The 20302-nt window shown below is 38.1% G+C and overlaps 1 protein-coding gene across 14 annotated transcripts in view; it reads left to right on the forward strand.

Annotated features, from left to right (window-relative positions):
• The first annotated feature begins 232 nt into the window (after positions 1 to 232).
• CDH18 (cadherin 18) overlaps positions 233 to 20302 on the forward strand; it is a 948807-nt gene continuing 928737 nt past the window's right edge. For 9 of the 14 annotated variants that reach the window (XM_072757177.1, XM_072757194.1, XM_072757200.1 and 6 more), the window contains exon 1: positions 233 to 641. The gene's annotated coding sequence lies outside the window, so the exon portion shown is untranslated. The remainder of the gene's footprint in view (positions 642 to 20302) is intronic. The other 5 variants (XM_072757180.1, XM_072757201.1, XM_072757195.1 and 2 more) reach the window with 4 other exon arrangements.

Raw genomic sequence — 20302 nt, forward strand, 5'->3', positions numbered from 1 at the left:
TGCCTGTTAAAGATGCCACAATCTGCGATCACGCTAAACTTGCTGTGAGCCTGTGCCCTCCGAAAGCCTACCCCTAAGGGAGAGGGAATAATGCAAAATACTTCCTTAAGCTGCTGGCAAAACTCTTACTGTTTGGAGCACTCTTGGAGAAGGCTCCTGGGACGAGCAGCGGCATCCTTGCTATCGATTGGCTGGTTAAATAGAGGACTATTAGCTCCAGACAGGCTGGATTGATTACACAGCAGCAGCAGCAGCAGCAGCAGCAGCAGCAGCAGCAGCAAGAGCAGGAGCTTAGAGAGAGAGAGAGAGGAGGGAGGGAGATAGGGAGGGAGGGAGGGACGCAAGGTGGGGAGGAGGCAGTGCACGTTTCAGAGCATCACGATGTGACTGCTGCTGCCCTGAGCTCGCTGCCTCCTTCCTCAGTCAACAACTTACTGAGATGCCTTTTCTTTTACAAGAGGCTGTCAGCTTCCAGCAAGAGAGAAAAGACTTCACCTTGGAATAATAGTTCATCTCACTCCTGCATCCTTAAAGAGGATTTTGAAAAGAAAAGAAAAAGAAAACAACAACAAAAAAAGCAGGTCCCCTCTCCAGCCCCACTTTGTTCCAGAAACGAACAGAAAACAGTTCACATGCTCCAGGTAAGGAAATTATTATTATTATTATATTATTATTATTATTATTATTTATTTTAAATCTCTGATTGCTTTTTAGTCATTCCCAGTAACATATATCGTAGCTTTGCATGCTTTAAAAACTGAGTTTTCGGGGCTGTCTTAGAGTCAATGCCAGGCACAGGCATGTGGATTGAGGAATGTGTTCAGACATGTTTCTATGAATGTATTTGTGATTTTATCTCTGGGTCCAGATAAGTTTTATTTCTAAGATCACTAGATGGTAAGTTTATATAGCAGGTACTCTGTTTGGAAAAAAAAAAAAAAAGAAGACAGAAGCAAAGTACACATGAAAAGGAGCATTTTGGGGGGACAGCCTTAAGATATGTTCGCTTAAATTGTTCTTAGCTGTTCAACAACTTTAGGGAGAAAATAGCAGATCACCGAAGACGGTGACCGTGTTAACTGTACTATCCCATTTCATGCGGACGTAGGAGCTACAGTGCTTCCAGTGACTGCCAGTTTTGTTTTTTTTTTTCTGTATCTGTCCTTTGCAATCTTAACTCTTGAACATAAGCATGATGTGTCTTAAATGATGTGACCTTAGGCTGCCACCTTATTATAGCTGAGTTACCGATGGCCAGCATTGGGTCTTAAAGTACTGGGCTAAGGCTAAGAAATGTGCCTCTGGAGACGTGCAGCTCTTCTAGAGCCCATCGCTAGAGCTGCAGTCAGCTCCATCAATATTTTAAGTGTCAGTGATGGTGTATGCTGGACCAATGTCTGTGAATATAAAGAAACTTTGCACATATTAAAGCCTCTGCTGGGAACGGGATTTTTTTTTTTTTTTTCTCTCTTTTAAGGGAAGGAAGTGATTGGATGGCACAGACACAGCAGGCTGGGGCAATGCAGTACTGATGTCGCTGCTTGACCTTAGGTTTACAGGTCGGCTGCTAAATGGGCAGCACGGTCATATCAGACACGAATGATGGACTCCATCCCTCCTGGAACGAACATGGTCTATGGCATTTTTGATGTCCACTTATGGGCTTTTGGGTCAATACGGAGAGATATTTTATCCTGAGCTGCTCGGATTGTGGTTTTGAGTGAAGTTCCCTGAGTCACTAATCAAAGATCAAACTGCCAGCTGCGATAGGTCGGCAAAACTTTTTAATATGTTGCTCAGCGTTTCAAATAATAGCAAGATCGCCTGTACCCTGGGGAGCCGGCCTAGCCCAAGTTAGGAATATTACACACCCTGAATGCCTGCATCTGCATCTGTGTTTAACCCTTGCTTGTCTGTTGCATAGAACTACATATGTGAAGAACACGATTTTTCATGACCTCTAGATTGTCTTTTCAGGGTGGGATGAGGTTTGGATGCCTCATAATAGTATAGATATTATAGCTACCCAGATATTCACATTGACACCACCAGATCGGAAGGGGATAATTGTCATAAAATTTTGTAAAGGGCAGTTTGTCTGAAAGCATAGAAATATGTATTAGAGGATATTTCATATTTTTAAATCAAATCATTTTGACAAAACAATTATATGCCTCTCTTTTGAGTATTATGTTCGAAAAATTAAAACCAAACTATTGACAGAGGAAGGTGACAAGTGCTGTAGACCAAATATATAGACATATATTCATAGGTAAGGAGAGAGAGAGTTTATAAAGAGTTTATATATATTGCATATATGTGCAAATATTATATCAAATCCCCACGTAGCCTTTGTCATAAGCCTATCATAATGTGGCTTAACTATTGATTTGCACAACAAGAATTATGTTACCTTTTTACCCAATGTATCCAAAATCGTGCTCTTAATCCTTCCATTTTATTGTTTCTACAAACAGTCTGATATATCTCCTCAAAGGAAGGGTATAATTAAGATTTACCTAACTCCTCTACTCGTGTTTAAATTTAATGCACAGTTATTTAAAATTCCATAGTCTTTGTTGCAGTAATCTTAGGTGTCTAACCTAGTTATACAGTCCAGTTACCTTATAGCACTTACCGGTGGGTTATATTGAGGTTTTCACCAAGCAGAAAACTAATTCTTAGTTGCATTGTGTGTTGTTTATGAGACCATTAATATTTTAGCATAGGTGGATGTAAGGATCCATACTTATTTTTTTTTCTATGAACGGGCATGTTTTTCCTTTAGAAAGAGTTTTAAAGTCTTTTCTGAACTGTGTGCCTCTTGCACTTATGCATTCCTCTCAGCTTATCCTAAACGTTACTTTCTCTCTCTCTTCTATCTCTCTCTTTTTTTGTTTTATCTTAAAAATTCTGTAATTACTCCTGTGAGAGATTTAGTTCCCCAATCTTCTTAATAGGATGTTGTGCCATGATCGGAAACAAAATAAATTCATTTTAAAATCACATCTTAGACTTGCAGGCACGTAATGAACATGTCTCCTGCACCCAGCAAGCAGGATCAAGGCTCACGAGTGCTCTAGCGTCATAGAGGCATCACGTATAGCAGCTTCCTTAATCAATCAATTTTCGGTTTTTACTTTTCTTTGCATTTTGGGGAAGGCTCCACTTGACCCTTTATCCTACCTTCCATTTACTCCCATAGTATCAGGTATGGTTGTTGATGACTCACTTGAGCCGTAGTGAACCAAAAAGAATCAAGAGAGTATCTTCTGTTTTTATAGGTATCTGAACCATTAGGGGGCTCTTTCTTCCTACGTTATACTCAGCAAACCACCGAGAGAGATTACACGGCTTTCTTGAAGCATTTTCCCTGTGTTTTGAATATAAGTGCTGCTAGAAGTAGCTTACTTCTCCTTTCCACAGGCAAGCATTTCAGATTCATCAGAATTTCCTGCTTTCATGGGAAAGCGAATTTATCCTATGCCGTCTCAATTTATCCTCTTTAGAATTACCTTGTATAATAAAATGCTCTATCTTTGGAAATAACAAAGGTTCACAATAGCGAAGTGACCAGCGTTAGACCCGTTCAAAGATGATGTGTTATGCAGCAAGAATTATGAGAGATGTTAAAGTATGGGAAAGCTGCAGGGAAGAAAGTTCCTTCGCAATCATCTGCAAATATCTGAGAGAGCATGAGTGACTCTGGGCTCACCTGCAATTTGCTTTCAGCAGAAGAGAACAGCAGGCAGCCAAAAGAATATGACTTGTTTTCTGCAAAAATAGACATGGGCGAATTGGAAATAATAGGATGCTTTCATGAGCCATATGCATGCAGGGCACGTATTTTTAAATTCTGATTTTTTTTTTCCTTTATCACAGTAAATGAAGTTTTCATGAATATACACAGAGGGTGATGCAGGCAGCCGAGTCGGGTGGGGGGAGAGTGTTTTCCTGCGTCACTTTGAAAGCCAGACTTTCTCACTGAATGGAATCACATCCCTCCCACAGCCACAGCAGCCACAGATGCCCCCTGATGGCATAACTTGTTTGGGGATCAGTCAACACTTAATGTCTCTGTGCAGCAGCACTCTAGTTAGTGGGCCGAGGACTTTTATCAAAGGATGCCATCCCCTTGGAAAGACTGAGAGCTGGCATGGGCTTGTGAGAGACCTTTCTTTTAGGAAGTGGAAGAGGGGGACGTGTTTGGAGCAGTCAATCGTGGAATTCCAATCCTGCATTGATCAGCTCCCTGATGTATCAGCGTAAAGTATCGTTGCTTAAATAAGATGAGGAGCTGGACGGGGCACAGGTATTTCCTTTACTGGTATTTTGGAAGTAAGCATGCAAGCATTTTATTCTTTGGAAACCTACGTACCTTGAAGAGGGTAAATTTTCAATACAACTAGTTGTGTGGGGATCATTCCAAGTCCTTCTGGAACAGGCTGGTATACACCCGAATGCAGTTCTTTCTCACAAAGTTAGCTCTCAGTAATGTGAATGACCTGGTAATAAGACCTGAATGGGGATCCTCAGGCTACCAGTTTTAGGTAACAAGTATGAAAAATATTTTAAGGGCTTGGTTTCTTCTAATAAGAGGTCATCTTTCTTTTCTCTTAAAGTTAGAATAGCATTGGAGAAAATGGAGAAAAGGGCCAACATTGAAAATAGATAAGTAAATGGGAATGCCTTGGCTGTACATGATTTATGTTGCCGGATTTTACCCAAGAGATAAATATAACAATGCAAGTTAAATATTCATGTTTTCCATTTAATGCTAAAGGAGTGGAAATCATGCCCCTGAAGTGTAGCAGTTCCCTATGTCACATGGTATGAGAGAAATGTGAAAAGTAGGCAAATGAGTAATAGGTAACGACGGATGTAATGGCCTAACATCAAGTTTCCAAAGGAAGCGAGATAGCTCTTTCCTGTTGAGTTGGACCTAATGGGCCAAGATGGATGATGTTAATAATTAGAAAGCATAGGTTTGTTTATATTTATCATTGTTGCACTTACCAATGAACTGAGTTACACTCTTCAAAAGCCCTCCTAGGACTGTTCATCTTTCTGAAACTATATGTGTGCACAGTTGGGTAGAGTTGTCTGTGTGCATAGGGATGTCATTGTTTTTGTAGCGGTTGAATTATACGAAAATATAGTCCGTTCTACTGTGTGACATGTGTTCTGTATGTTCCATTCCTACCTTACTATATTATCCTCACTGTTCACCCCCCCCCCACCATACATTCACACACATATCCAGACCATTTGATTATCTCTAGATATTTTATATTAGAATTTGCTTAGCTTTGGCCTTAGGTGGATCCATATTATGCCTTTTCTAATGGCCGGTGTATTCTGTCCATTAGACCGTGTCTTGAGTCATGTGTCTGAATTCTTAAACTTTGCTGTTTACTGGCTTCCAGTTGCTCTAAATAGTAAATGAGAGGATTTGGGTGCAGAATCACTGACACTAGTGGAAAATAATGTACTATTAGACCAATACGTATATTTTATTAATTATAGAGTAGATCATATATAGGTAGAAATAAGGGCGTTACCTCTTGTCTTGAAGATCTACAAATGCTGCTCATCCCGTTATCTACTCACACCCGTGCTTGGCAGAAATCAAGAAAATCATAGACAATCCGATAGTAAACCATAGTGTATGATGACTGGCATTTTAGGGCAGGCGTGGCAAATGGGTTTCCAACATCTATGCCACATACATTTTTTTTAAATGAATAGACGTGAATTTTTAGATCAGTATTAGGTTTACCGACAAATGAGAAGCAAGAACATAGAGTCCCCATATACGCCCTCACCTCCATCTCCCCTACCCTGCTAGCTTCCCCTTTTGTGATGATCTTGCCTTCCTGTGGGACGTTTATTACAATGGAGGAACCATTACTCACAAATCACATTAGCTGAAGTCCATAGTTGACCTTAGGGCTCACTCTTATTATTGTATATTCCTTGGGTTTTGACAAATGGATAACGACATGTACCCACCATTATAGTTACGTATAGAACACTTTCACTGCTCTAAATTCCCCTGTACTCCAACTCTATAGGTTTTTTCTCTTTCCCTTCCTCCTATCTTCCTTCCCCTAAAACCTCTGATCTTCCAACTGTCTCCATAGTTTTGCCTTTACAAGGATATCATGTTGTTGGAGTCGTGCAGCAGGTGGTCTTTTCCAAAGGTTGGCTTCTTTCACTTCCAAGATGCCTTTTCCTGTGGTTTCTCCGTGTCTTTTGGGAGCTTAGTAGCTCACTTCCTTATATTGCTGAAAAACATCCCATTGTACTTATTCACCAATTTATTTATTCATTCACCTCCTGAAGATCATTTTAATTGCTTCCAAGTTTTGACAGTTATGAATATAGCCACTACACATATTTATGTGCAGGTTTTTGTGTGGACATAAGTTTTTAGTTCATTTGGGTAAATATCAATAAGCATGATTGTTTGTTCATATGGTAAGACTGTATTTAGTTTGCCCAACTCTCCTTGGAAATGGCAATACCATTTCACATTCCCACCAGCAATAAATAAGGATTCCCATTGCTCCACATCCCTGCTCCACATCCCAATTTGGTGTTGTCAGTGTTATAGATTTTAGTCATTCTAATAGGTATGTAGTTTATCTTGTTGTTTTATTTTTTTAAGAATTTATTTACTTATTCATGAGAGAGGCAGGGGGCAGAGGAGAAGCAGGCTCCCTGCAGAGAACCTGATGTGGGACTCGATCCCGGGATTCCAGGATCATGCCCTGAGACAAAGGCAGACACTCAACCGCTGGGCCACCCAGGCATCCCAATCTTGCTGTTTTCAGCAGTGCTTTTTATTTGTAATAACTGCTTCTGCTGTGTGGAGAATAATTCTAAGGTACATCATGGGTCTTCAGGAGACATGTCTGTAACTAACTGGTAATGATTCCTTGTCAATTCTTTTCTTTTTTTTTCTTTTGCAGAACAGGATGTGTGTGCATTTGGGGGGAAGGCAAGGGAGTCCATATTTGTAACATATTTGCCATTCATCATTTAGGACTCTGGTGGAATGAATGAGTAAATTAGAGCAATCAAATAATTCAATCCCACATTTGTCAATTATCAAGATAGCAACAATCACTGTCTATTTTTTTTAAGATTTATTTATTTATTTATTTATTTATTTATTTATTTATTCATGAGAGACAAACAGAGAGGGAAGCAGAGACACAGGCAGAGGGAAAAGCAGGCTCCCTGCAGGGAGCCTGACATGGGACTCGATCCCGGGTCTCCAGGATCACACCCTGGGCCGAGGACAGCGCTAAACCACTGAGCCCCCCGGGCCCCCTTCACTGTCTATTTTTAAAGCACTGTGATTGAACTAAGGAGCAGAATTCAGCATTTTATATTCCATAATATACTTCCTAACCATATTTCTCTGGTGGCTAGAAAAGGCTGGCTTCATATCACTTGGAAGAATCCAAAAATCTTAAGGGATGCCTGGGTGGCTCATTAGGCTAAGGATTGGCCTTCAGTTAAGGTCATGATCTTGGAGTCCTTGGATTGAGTCCCTACTGCTGGGCTCCCTCTTCAGGAAGGAACCTGTTTCCCTCTTTGCCTGTAGCTCCGCCTGCTTGTGCATATGCATTCTCTCTCTGACAAATAAATAAATAAATAAAATCTTAAAAAAAAAATCCAGAATCCTTGGGCAGATTGATATTCTTCATAATCTGGCCTCGACCAAAATTTCTGACATTATTGCTGATTACTCTGAGCTCAAGCTAAACTGTATTTTCCTTCTCCCCCAAAGTATCCTCATTGTTTGCCTCTGATGATCCTGATTTAATTTAACTTTATTGCCTTCTCCAGAGATTCAAACCTTACCCATCTTTCTACAAATCCTTGAGAATTCCTCTAACTTTAATCACATGAGATCTTGCATTATTAACTAAACACTTATTGGGTCTGTACCATATCCTTCTATTCAAACTGTATGATTCAGAAATAGAAAGAAAATCCTTTACTTTTTTCCAGTCCTCAACATGCATTGTCCATGCTACCTATTAATGTCTATGAGTTGTAGGAATAAATTTTTTAAATGTTTTTATTAGCACAAAATACGTAAATGATTTTTGAGAATATTTCTATGTCTCCAATTTCCTTTTCATCTTCTGTCCTTTTATTATATATTTTTTTAAAGGAGGGCAATGCAGTGGGCTTAAAGGCAAGATGGATGGGTTGATCTTATAAAACTTATATCCATGCCCCTGAACTGCTCTGCACCTACTTTCCTGAAGACTCATTGAAACAACATCCACTTGTATTATGGTAAACTACTATGCATACAACCTTTACAGATAGAAAGCACCTTGGATGGATATGGGGTCATTATGCAATGTATATCATCAGAGATGTCTCAGAAAATAAAACTTAAAGTATTCGGTAAAAGAGAGCACTTTAAGGCAGAGAGTACAAGGTGGAGATGTGTATATGCTCCCTTTTGGGGCATGGATTTGAATTTAAAAGATATTGAAATGAGAGCCAAAGGACTGTGCTGTTTTGCTAACATGCTAATTAAATTTTGGAAGGTTTCTTGAAACAATACAGATATAAAAGTGTATATGAGGCATAAATAAAACCACTGGTTTCTGAAGATGTTTAGGTTCCTGCAAAAGAACAGACTGGAAAAGCATTTAAGATGTCATTGTCCTCTGTGCCACCATCTCCTTTGTGAGTTACTGTGCATGTCGGCGTATTTATTCCTTATAAATTGACTTATATTCTGCAATGCCCTTTCTTGACGTTCATTTAATAATTTATTGTGCTTTTAATATTCTTTTTCATAAAGTTTAGTTGTTGGCTGATAGAGGTACCCAGAGTATCATGTCTACCATCTAGTTATCGAATGCTTCTGTCATAAATCAATATAACTTTAACTTCTTGGCCGGAACTAGAGAACTTTTCAATTCGTTGCCAAGAATACTCCTTGATAAACTGTTCCTTAAATCTACTGAGGACAGAACACTGTGACCCATAGCAGCAAAATTATCAGTGAGAACACTAGGAGTTTTCCAGAATAAATTTTCTGAAGCTCGATTTTGAAATTCATTTGATAAAGGGAAAAGGGGAATGGTGAGATGAATTTCAAATCCAGGTCTTTCTGTCCCTGAAGCACATTAAAAAAAAAAAAAAAAACAACAAAAAATCAAATGTCATGTTGTGTCACCTCTCTTACTCTAGAACCACAGAGAATCTTTTTGTTTGTTGTTAACATCTGTATGCCTGTGTTTCATCCTCTACATAATAAGAAAAATAATGATATTTATCTTCTAGGGTGATCCGAGGGCTCAATGAGATCATACAGGTAAAAAGCTTGAAAGAGTGACTGACATAATCACAGACATAAAAAGAACAGCAGGATTGCTATTTATATTGAATGTTTCTGAATCCACAGTGCTCCCAAAACATCTAACATACCTTCTTACTTTTGTTCATTCAGGCAGTCAAAACACCTCGCTGGGCAGCTAATAGGTGTGACATTTTATTCTTAACTGTCTGAGGGGCTACAAAGACCTATCAAGACTAGATTAGGGGTTTCCCATCTGGGAGACAAGAAATAAAACCATGGCAGCAATTAAACACTTGAAGGTTTTGTTTTGACTCCCCAGATCGGCCCTCCATTCTCTACTGTGGGGACAGAGCCCCTCGAGACAGCATTTCTTCTCTCCCAGCTGGTTTCCTATTTGCTTCTGGCCAAGAATGTGCTAGAGGGAGGTGGAAGGCAGGAGGATGGCAAAGACCCTTCTCCTTCCTCTGCTTGCTGCTGTTGTCAGCGTGATCTCACAGGGTTCTTCACCTCACCAGCAACAGCTGATTTAGCCAACATTTGCTCGCTATTTCCAGGGGCTTCTGATCCTCACAGGGCCAGCTTCTCCTGCACCCTCGGATGGTCGCACCTGGCAGGCAGTGCCCTCTCTCGGCCACCAAGAGGCATCTTCTCCATTTTTAAGGCTCTTGCAACATTAATAAGAAGTAGCTGTCCTTGAGAAAAGAGAGCATCTCAAAGATCTTTGTTTTATTTTTATTATTTATTTATTTACTTATTAGATCTTTGTTTTTTTTTTTTTTTAAAGAGGGAGGGGGAAAACTTCAAGACAAAGAGTATAAATTAGAGGTTTGTCCATGTCACTTTTTATAAAACCTTTATTTAAATCTGAAAGAAACCCAAGAATTCTGTTCCCTCAGCCCTAAGGTTGGCGGCTGCTCCCATCATTGACTAACTTGTTTTTACTTTACTGCTTACAACTTGCATTTTTCCCTTCTCCGAGATGCATATTCAACTTTCTGTTAAAATAAGTGTTGTGATTTCAGTTCTCCTGATCCAATAAGGACTGAATAAACAGTTGATGCTTGAGGTTGATGCAAGAAGAGTTGAGACCAACAATGGAGTGGGATACCGACGTTGGGTCTGGGGAATAGGTTTGATCATGTCCCTGAGTTTGAGCACAATATGAAACTCTGCTACTGGTCAATAGGGCACCGGTAATCTATACAATGTGTGGCGGCTTCTGGATTAGCCAAATAACCAATCATGTTTCCCTGTGACAAAGGATCTTCTAAAATAAAACTCCAGAATTTCTGTCCTTCATGATTTGTTCGTAATGGTGATTACAAGGCTGTAAGATGGAATAATTGTTTTATCCACTCTTGAGAACTTACAGATGAACAAAGGAACAAAACACCTACAGAAACCCATGACTTTAAATTGTTAGATTGAATTATTGCAAGAAAATTAGAAAGCTTTGAAGTCTATCTGAGTGGGTTTGGATTAAGCTGGGAAACTTGAAATCCTTTCTCATTAGCTGAAGAAGCCTTACTTCTTTGGAGATTAGCCTTCCCTTGCTTGATGATCCCCTAATAATTCACTGGAGGGATTTGCCCTGCAAAGGTTGCCAGTTTCCTCAAGACTCACTGTCCTCCTTTATTATCTCCCGACCCATAATAAGAGTCAGAGCTCTTCTAGAGCTCAGTGTACTTGAGAAGAACACATGCAAAATCTGACCTAAGAGGAGGTAACACATCCTTCAAAATAATTGCAAGATTTTGCTAAATGATACCAGCAAAAAAACAGGGGGTATGTGGAGTAATGTATTCTAAGAGAATTAGACAAAGGATGCCACGATATATTAATGGGTTGGGCTGAGTTTATTATTATGGGTGCACCTAACAGAGTGCCAGGAATACTCCTTGGCAGGAGTATTTTCTTTCTTTTCAGAAAAAGAAAGTTGCACTAGCAGTTTCATTGGTAGGTTGACTAAAATATATACTCAACTGTCACCTTCATCCAAGGAGGTTGGAATGCTGTAACTTATTTATCATAACATAGAAGAAAGAATGCAAAGACTTGGAGAGATAGGAGTGTTGGAGCAGGCTTATTATGTGCTGCCCCTACTGTCTTCTGACTCCCTCCCCCCTAGAGGACTCAAAGGACACTGTCTTCAGAAGACATTGGAAGATCAATAAGAGGCCAGGATATGAGGCATTTCAAGAACTACCTCAAACATCAGGGTGGGAGGTGTCACCAGTGAGTCTTCATTTGTCACCGTTGAGATACAGCAGTATATCAGATAGAGGGATTTAAGAGTAATAGAAGCCAAGTAGATAAACACCAAGGCTAAGATGATAAAGTTATAATTAAACAATAGGAATAAATTACCAATCAGTATGTTTTGACTTGTAGGAATTCTTGCTATTAGCCAATTGATCATGCTGTTACTATTAGAATTTTACTTAATATATACAACGGCACATGTTTTAATGGTCATGATCTCAGGGTCCTGAGATTGAGCCCTGTGTTCTCTCCCTCTGCCCCTACTCCCCCCACCCCCATGCTTGTGCTCCCCATCTCTCTTAAAAAAAAAAAGAGAGAAAAGATATTACTGGGGAAAGAGTCAAGTGAAACTTTGGGAGAATTTTATGCCCTCCAAAATGACAGACATAATACAGTATGCCATAATTACAAATAAATAAATATACAAGTAAGCATAGTAAAGCAAGATGCTTTGCAAAATGCGGGAGACAATAAAGAAGAGGTCAATTATTTTTCCTTTGCTCAATCTGAAAAAGGATCTCAGAGAGCTTGATGTTTGAGTTGTCTCTAAAATGGTGAGAAGAATGAATGAAAGAATTGCGGGAAGAGGGAGGATATTCTAAGTGGCCATGGAGGCTCAGGGGAAGTGAACGCAGCCTGGCATGGCTGGGATATGGGTTATTATGAGGAAACGAGGGCTCTTGGCTCTGGAGAAATAAGCAAACAAATTACCAAAGTATAAGATGTATTATGCTCAGGAATATGGGCCTTGTGGGTAAGTCTAAATGCTTTTAATTCATGAAGTAATATGGTCTGATTTGCCTAAAATATATAAATAGTTCTCTTAAACATTGATAATAGAAGAATACGTGTACTCGGGGTCCTGCCTGTAACTGCACAATGTGGGGAAATATAAGCTTCTTTACAGGCCTTGCTCATCTTAAATTGTAGCCTGAGTCTGATGAGAGTTCCATTTTGTTTTGGCTAAAAACAGGAGTGTACGGAGCTCTGCTGGGACCACTTCTGTATTAGGTCTAATATAAATGAATGAGTTGCCTAAAGCAATCGAACTTCCTCAACATACCGGTTGGTATTTTATGCATGCTAGGCACACTCTGGATCTGTCACAACCAGCTGCTCAACTGAGCCTTGTGATTGGGTATCTGAACTTACAGCAACAGAAGGTTTTCAAATCCAATGAATGCTAATTACAAAGATATTCACGAGCATTTCAGTAGTCTACTAATTGTATTTCATTTATTTAAGAAAGTTGACCTTCTTGTCAATAATTAAATGGAAGAGTATCAAAGAGAGACTCAAGACCAGTGGATGTATATTCAAAAAATAAAAAAAAAGAACCCATTCTCTCAATGATTTTAAGGGCACCTCAGAATGTTCCTCCAACAAGCAAAAAACTGTTGTTTGTCTAGAATGTTCCAACTTCTAAACTTTGGACTCTGTTTAGGCGATATCTTCATGTAAGTGCTTTCACAACCTTAACGTGAGAACACACTTTCTGTTGACGCCACTCTGCCTTACCCCACACGACCCTGCCCACGCTTTGTCAGCTGTATAGTAGTAGGAAAAAAAGAATATTATTTGTTGGGATGGCCGGGTGGCTCAGCAGTTGAGCATCTGCCTTTGACCTAGGGCATGATCCTGGGGTCATGGGATCGAGTCCCACATCGGGCTCCCTGCAGGGAGCCTGCTTCTCCCTCTGCCTGTGTCTCTGCCTCTCTCTCTGTGTGTGTCTCGCATAAATAAATAAGTAAGTAAGTAAGTAAGTAAGTAAGTAAATAAATAAATAAATAAAATATTTAAAAATATATTATTTATTGCAAAGTCATGCGCATTTTTGCTCTCCGGCTAAAGAATAGTGTACTAATAATCACCTCACCTGAAGTCAGACCTTCTGGCCACTTTGGAATTTGGTTTCCTAGGCATTGTAGAAAGATTGTTCAAGGTTAGAGTAGAACTGAGATTAATTAGGAGCTTGTTAGAAATGATAGAAGTAAACCAAAGTTAGCCAATTTAGTATCTGCATTTTTTTGCAATATCCCCTAGTGATTCATAGGCACAATAAAGATAGGGAAGTATTAAAAAAAAAAAAAAAAGATTGAGGAGTATTAAACAAAATTAGCTAACCTATGAGGTAAACCTATTTTTTATTCTATCGAGCTCATATGTTTTTCTATTTTTACATAAGCATTCTGACTTAATTTTTGGTAATCATGCCTTTATGTTTTTCATATTATTAAAAATTAATTAATAAGCCATTTTACATTTTGCTTAACAATTGAGGTATATAAGACTGTTCTAAAGTGTTTCCTCAAATATTCTCCACTTTGATTCTGAGAAGACTCTTTAGGTATTAGTGAAAAATATCTAGTATGCCTTTGTGTATAACAATAAGCTCCTATTGTTCCTTGTCCCCAAGCAATTTTAAAACTATACTACTTTCTCTTTCTTCTTTCAAAATTTCATTACATACATTAACTATGATGAGTAAAAAATCCATTCCCACCAAATTCCTTTACCCTTTGGATTGTGAGCACTCAAAGTAGGTCACCTATTTTTTTTTCTATTATATATCTCTATTATTTATAAGACTGTGTCTTCTGCCTGTGGCTTTTATAATTAACATTTTCTCAATTTATCAGAAAATCTTTGAATATTGTTGTAAACATGGCATCGATTTGAGATTTGGTGCAGGCCTTAGCATGAGATCTTAGAATTCATATTTTCAAATAAAAATGCGGCTGTCATTTTGTTTTGAATTTTTGAGTAAACGATGGACTTATTTTTGATAAGATAGAAATCAATAATGGAGATATTATAAGATAATGAATAAATGAATATATATATATGTGTATATATATATAATCTTCTTAAATTATAAACCTGGAATTATTTAATTTAAGGAAATCAATCATCTTTTACTACATACATTTTTTTTTTCTTTTTAAATCCTCTCTGTTCCACCTACTTCTTCATCCTTTACCTCAACCTTTGGCTGCCACTCATCTTTTTGTCGTCTCCATAGTTTTGTCTTTTCAAGAAAGTTATATAGTTGGGATTATATTGTAAGTAGGCTTTTTGAATTGGCTTCTTTCACTTAGTAAGAGGCATTTAGGATTCCTTCATGTCTTTTCATGGCTTGGTAGCTTATTTCCTTTGATGTTGACTAATATTCCATTTTTTTCTGGATCTACCACAATTTACTCACTTACAAAAAGATATTTTAAGTTGTTGTGAAGTTTTGGCAATTATGAATAAAGCTTCTATACACATCCATGTGAGGTTTATATATGGATATAAGTTTTCAACTTGTTCACTGGATCATATGGCAGGAGCAGTTTAGTTTTGTAAGAGATCTACAAATAGTCTTCAAATTGGCTGTACCATTCTACATCTTACCAGTAATAAATGAGAGTTGCTTTTGCTCTGCATCCTCCCCAGCATTTGGTGTTTTCATGCTCTGCATTTTGGCCTTTCTAATCTCGTTATTTTAATTTGCACTTTTCTAATGACATATGATGTAGAGCATCTTTCATATGCTTATTTGCCATCTGTATACCTTCTTGTGTGATGTCTGCTCTAGTCTTTGGCTCATGTTTAAGTCAGATTGTTCTTTTTTTTTTTTTTAATTCTTGAGTTTTAAGAGTTCTTTGTATATTTTTAGATGAGAGTTCCTTGATTAGTTATGTCTTTTGTAAATGTTTTCACCCAAGCTGTGACTTGTTTTCTAATTCTCTTGATATTGAATATAATTTTAGAACTCTTCAATTCATTAATCTACTTGAAAAATGTCTATTGTGTGCCTTTGGGGGAAAAAAGACTTAATTTCTAATCTATTCCAAACTTAGTTTAATGAAGGAGATTTTTTTTTTCTTTTTTTAATCAGCTCCAAACCCAAGAATTGTCCTGAAGGTCAGGCTATTTCTGACTGGGGAAATCTGTTAAGGCTCCTTGGTGCAGAGACCACTGAAGGAAGCTGAGATCTCCCTACTATTCAATTACCTTTGATTCTTCTTTTAATGTATACTTGGTTTCTTTTTGCAGTGTTTAAAGTCATCAAATGATTCCTAAAATGTCATTTCAAACATTAAATATCATGCTATTTTATCAAGTTATGTTTCACTATAGATTTACCACTGACACCTAATAAACTACGAGAAATGTGGTTTATTATATCCATATGGCTATGGATCCAGGAATCTGAAATACAAATTCAGGAAAGAGATTGTCTTTATAACTCTCTGAATGTCTTGAAAGTCCACAGGAAACTATATTATTTTAGCGCAGGTCCCTTTAAAAATCATGCTTGTCAAACAAAAAATTTAGAAATCTGTGACAACACAGGAGCCTGATGGCAGAGAGAACGCTGATTCAGTCCTTGAATTTTTCATGACGACTCCTCACCTGCACTTAGCAGCTGTTTATTGCTTGGTTCACTGGAGCATATGATGCTGAACCAAGCCACAGGTCAATAAAGTCATTTACAATGATCAACCCTCTGAGTGAAAGAGGTGATGAATCAACCAAAACTCCTTTAGGCAACAGACCTAGCAGGGAAATTTTGCACTTTGGGTAGTAATATATAATCAAATGAATCAGCAGACTGCACATCTCCCTAATTAATTTTATCACCTTTGGAGAAAGCCTACAACAAACTTTTAAATGCTTTCTTTCTTTATTAGGTATATCAAACTATGTAGAAAACCTTTAAACCTTGAGCTTGTAAATATTGAGACACTGGTTTCCTGATATTTAAATTATCAGGTTTGAATTCAGTATTAGTTTTCTTACCCTTCACATTTCTATGTGATTTTTTTCCTATTAGATTGACCTAAGAAAATGTGATGTTAAAATTACTGTAAAAGAACGTGATTAATCAATACTGCAAACAGATCATAACAACTCCTCTTTTTTTTTTTTTAACAACTCCTCTTTTTGAAGTGCACACTAAATGCCAGGAGCCACATGCTTTACACACACTATCTCATTTAACCTAGACAAGAAGCTGAAGCAGAAGCTGTATTTAGTCACCTTTGTGGAAGCTGAGTTGAAAAAAAGGTTAAATAATGTCCTCAAAGTTGTAAAGCTCATAGATTGGCCAATTAAAAACTTGAGTATAGACCTCTTGGAGTTAAAGTCCATGTTTTAATCACTGGGTTAGGGCAGCCCGGGTGGCTCAGTGGTTTAGCACTGTCTTCAGCCCAGGGCCTGATCCTGGAGTCCCGGAATCAAGTCGCGCATCAGGCTCCCTGCATGGAGCCTGCTTCTCCCTCTGCCTGTGTCTCTCCCTCCCTCTCTCTCTCTGTGTCTCTCGTGAATAAATAAATAAAATCTTTAAAAAAAATTCACTGGATTATGGACAATAACCATGTGCCATTTTTTTAGATACTGGTTTTCATAAAATTAACGTGTTTTCTGAAACTTTAGCTCCTTTTAACTGTTACAGTGATTGCTAGATAATATTCCATATGATACTTCAAAATTGATGTATGACTTAAACAAGAACTTCTTACATTTTATAAAAACATGTATGTTTTTATCATAAATATATATCATAAATAGTAAAAATGACACTTATAATTGAATAACAATAGCTAATATATATGGAGTCCAGAGAATGTGAGCACCATGCTGACTGCTTACATGTCTAAGCTACCTTAATCCTCATGTTAATACCAGGGAAGTAGGTGTTGTCAAACTATGTCGTCTCCCAAATAATCTTCCAAAGTTTGGATAGAGAGAATTATAACCAGAATTACATAGCTTCTCTTCATGAAAATTCTACATGTTAATACAGCCATTTTTTTTTTGAAATTTATGTTTTCAAATAATTTTTAATTTAGGCACAATTGCAAGTGACTTCTGAGACAACTAGGAAGGTGGATTATATGGATCCTCTGTGGATATTAATCTAATCTTCCCACAAACAATGTTTCTAGCTTATAGAGATTTATCAACTCAATAAATATTTGTTTAGGGACTCCCTGGATAAGCATGAGGTAGGTATTGTGTAAAGTTAAAATGTTTTATAAGATGGATATTGCTCTTTAGCAGTTTATAAGTATTTTTGGAGACATAATACAAGCACATGTAAATGCAAATACCACAGACCTGATTAGAGGAGTTTCCAAGACCATGAGGTGTAACTCAGAGTAGTGCATGATACATATTAAGTGAATTCAGTTCAGGAGGGAGAGAGATTATTTGGGACTAATGTGGTCCATAGGGTTGTAACAGGCAGGCCAGACCGACTATATAGAAAGCAGAAGTCAGCCCCGGCTTCCTGTTCAATGTCAAAGTTGAGTTCATTTGAAATCAGTCCATTTTCCAGTTTCAAGCAATGAAAGACTCAAAGTCTTCTCTACAGGGTTTATGAATTTCTGGAAAAGCACTATACCCACATGTAGTTCCTTCTAGTTTTTTTTTTTTTTTTTAAGACTTTATTTATTCATGAGACACAGAGAGAGAAAGGCAGAGGGAGAAGCAGGCTCCTTACGGGGAGCCCAAATCAGGATTCGATCTCAGGACCCTGGGGTCATGCCCTGAGCCAAAGGCAGATGCTCAACCACTGAGCCACCCAGGCGTCCCAAATTCCTTCAAGTTTATGAACAATCTATCTGGCCCTCAAGTCTTCTTTTTTTCTTCTGAATTCCACGGATCTGAACCTAATCTTTATCTCTTTTTGAGAACTACACAGCTCCTTCCCATATTTCCACAAATAAAATCAAAATGCAACAATACTATCAAGTCATTTTGTGTGGATAATAGGGTTTAACCTGAGGAAAGATAGGAGTGAGTACACCGTAGGAACACTACAAGCTAAGCATCAAATTATAGAGACTCCTGTCAGGGATGTCTTCAGCCAGCAAACCTCCAGAGGTTTTATTGTGGTGCCTTCATTAACGTGTAGTACCTGGTTTTATGGCAGCTCGGAGGTGTTCTTAACTCTGTTTAAAAAAAATTGCATGTGTTTATTTGAGAGAAAGAGAGAGAGAGAGCGCACAAGTGGAGAGGAGAGGGAGAAGCAGACTCCTAGCTGAGAAGGGAGCCCAGGGTCCTGGGATCAAGATCTGAGCTGAAGGCAGGTGATTAACTGACTGGGACACCCAGGTGTCCCCCGTTCTTATCTCTTTATAATTTTTCTACCTCACTCCTTAGTTTCTATTTCATTTAAAGTAATGCCAAGTTATTTTCCCTTTGCAGTCTGGAGCTCTCCATTCCTTTCTTTTCTTACTCTCAAGCTCCCAGCCAACACACAAAGGCCCCCAGACAGCCAAAAGCTATCTATAAAACAAGTTACACTCTCCTTAAGAGGCACTTCGATTTTACATATCTTTATATCTATACCCTTTCCCCTCTTTGCCCCAAATTGAATTATAAATGTGTCAAAACTTCCACTGAGTGGTCATCCTTCCTTTTCATTGAACAGCTCAAGTTATGGAAAATGAATAACATATATCTGATTATTAAGGGCACCTGTTGGCTCAGTTGAGCGTCCAACTCTAGATTTTGGCTCAGGTCATGACCGGAGGGTGATGAGTTGGAGCCCTGCATCAGGCTCCATGCTGAGTTTGGAATCTGCTTGAGATTTCCCCTCTCCTTCTCCCTCTGCCCCTACCCCACATTTCTCCCTCTCTAAAAAATTATACAAAACCCATATCTGAGTATTATAAAATTACTTGAATCAAGCCAGAGTCATTATCTCTGTAATTCCCTACTTGGCCTTAGAATTTTCCCTTGGTCCACCCAGCACATGTCTAATTCTTCCACATGTGATTTCCTCATTTGTCTGAATTATGTTCATGTAAACCTTCATCATCCTACTCCCTCTCCCTTAAACCTTTTCCATATGGTGCCATGAAAATCTGGTGGCCAGAACCTGATACAGTGATCTGGATCTGGTCCTATTAGTGAAGGATACAGGGTGTAGCATCTCCTTGACTTGAAGTACACTTTTGTTAATGAAGACATGCTCATTTTTTATACCTACAAAGCAATTTATTGAATTCATTGGCAATAAAATCTGTTTTCCTTACATCTATTGCTGCTATATAAGATCTCCTCCACCATGTTTTTGTATGATATAAAAAACCTCATTCTTATTTTCATTACTTGAATGTTGTTCTTCATTCTCTTGAGCCAGGTAATTTTTTTGGATTTCTCCACTTCCAAACTCCAGTTTGTCTTACTTTTCATATTCATATTCTCTAAAATATTCCTGATTATACACGAAGCAAAAGAACAGTAAAATAGGGACACCCAGGTGACTCAGTGATTGAGCATGCCTTTGGCTCAGGGTGTGATCCTGCAGTCCTGGGATCGTGTCCCACATTGGGCTCCCTGTGAGGAGCCTGCTTCTTCCTCTGCCTATGTCTCTGCCTCTCTCTTTCTGTGCCTCTCATGAATAAATAAATAAAATATATTTTTAAAAAAGAACAGTAAAATATTTCTCATGAAACTAATAATGGCCCATTTTTATTTTGTGCCTACTACTATCAGGAAAATGAACATACACGACAGTAGTTTCCTAAAATAGTCTTTTTTGACATCCTCATATTTTAATTTAGGAGTTCTAAGGAGTATTCTTATCCTTTAAAGTTTCAAAGAAATATACTTTTTTTTTTCCTTTCAGGAATTGCCTTTCTCAGCTCAGACGTATATTGTTAATGACAACCTTTTTGTTTTTTTTTTAATTATAAGGTA

Source organism: Vulpes vulpes, chromosome 4 (assembly GCF_048418805.1).
Source record: "Vulpes vulpes isolate BD-2025 chromosome 4, VulVul3, whole genome shotgun sequence".
Taxonomy (NCBI): Eukaryota; Metazoa; Chordata; class Mammalia; order Carnivora; family Canidae; genus Vulpes; species Vulpes vulpes.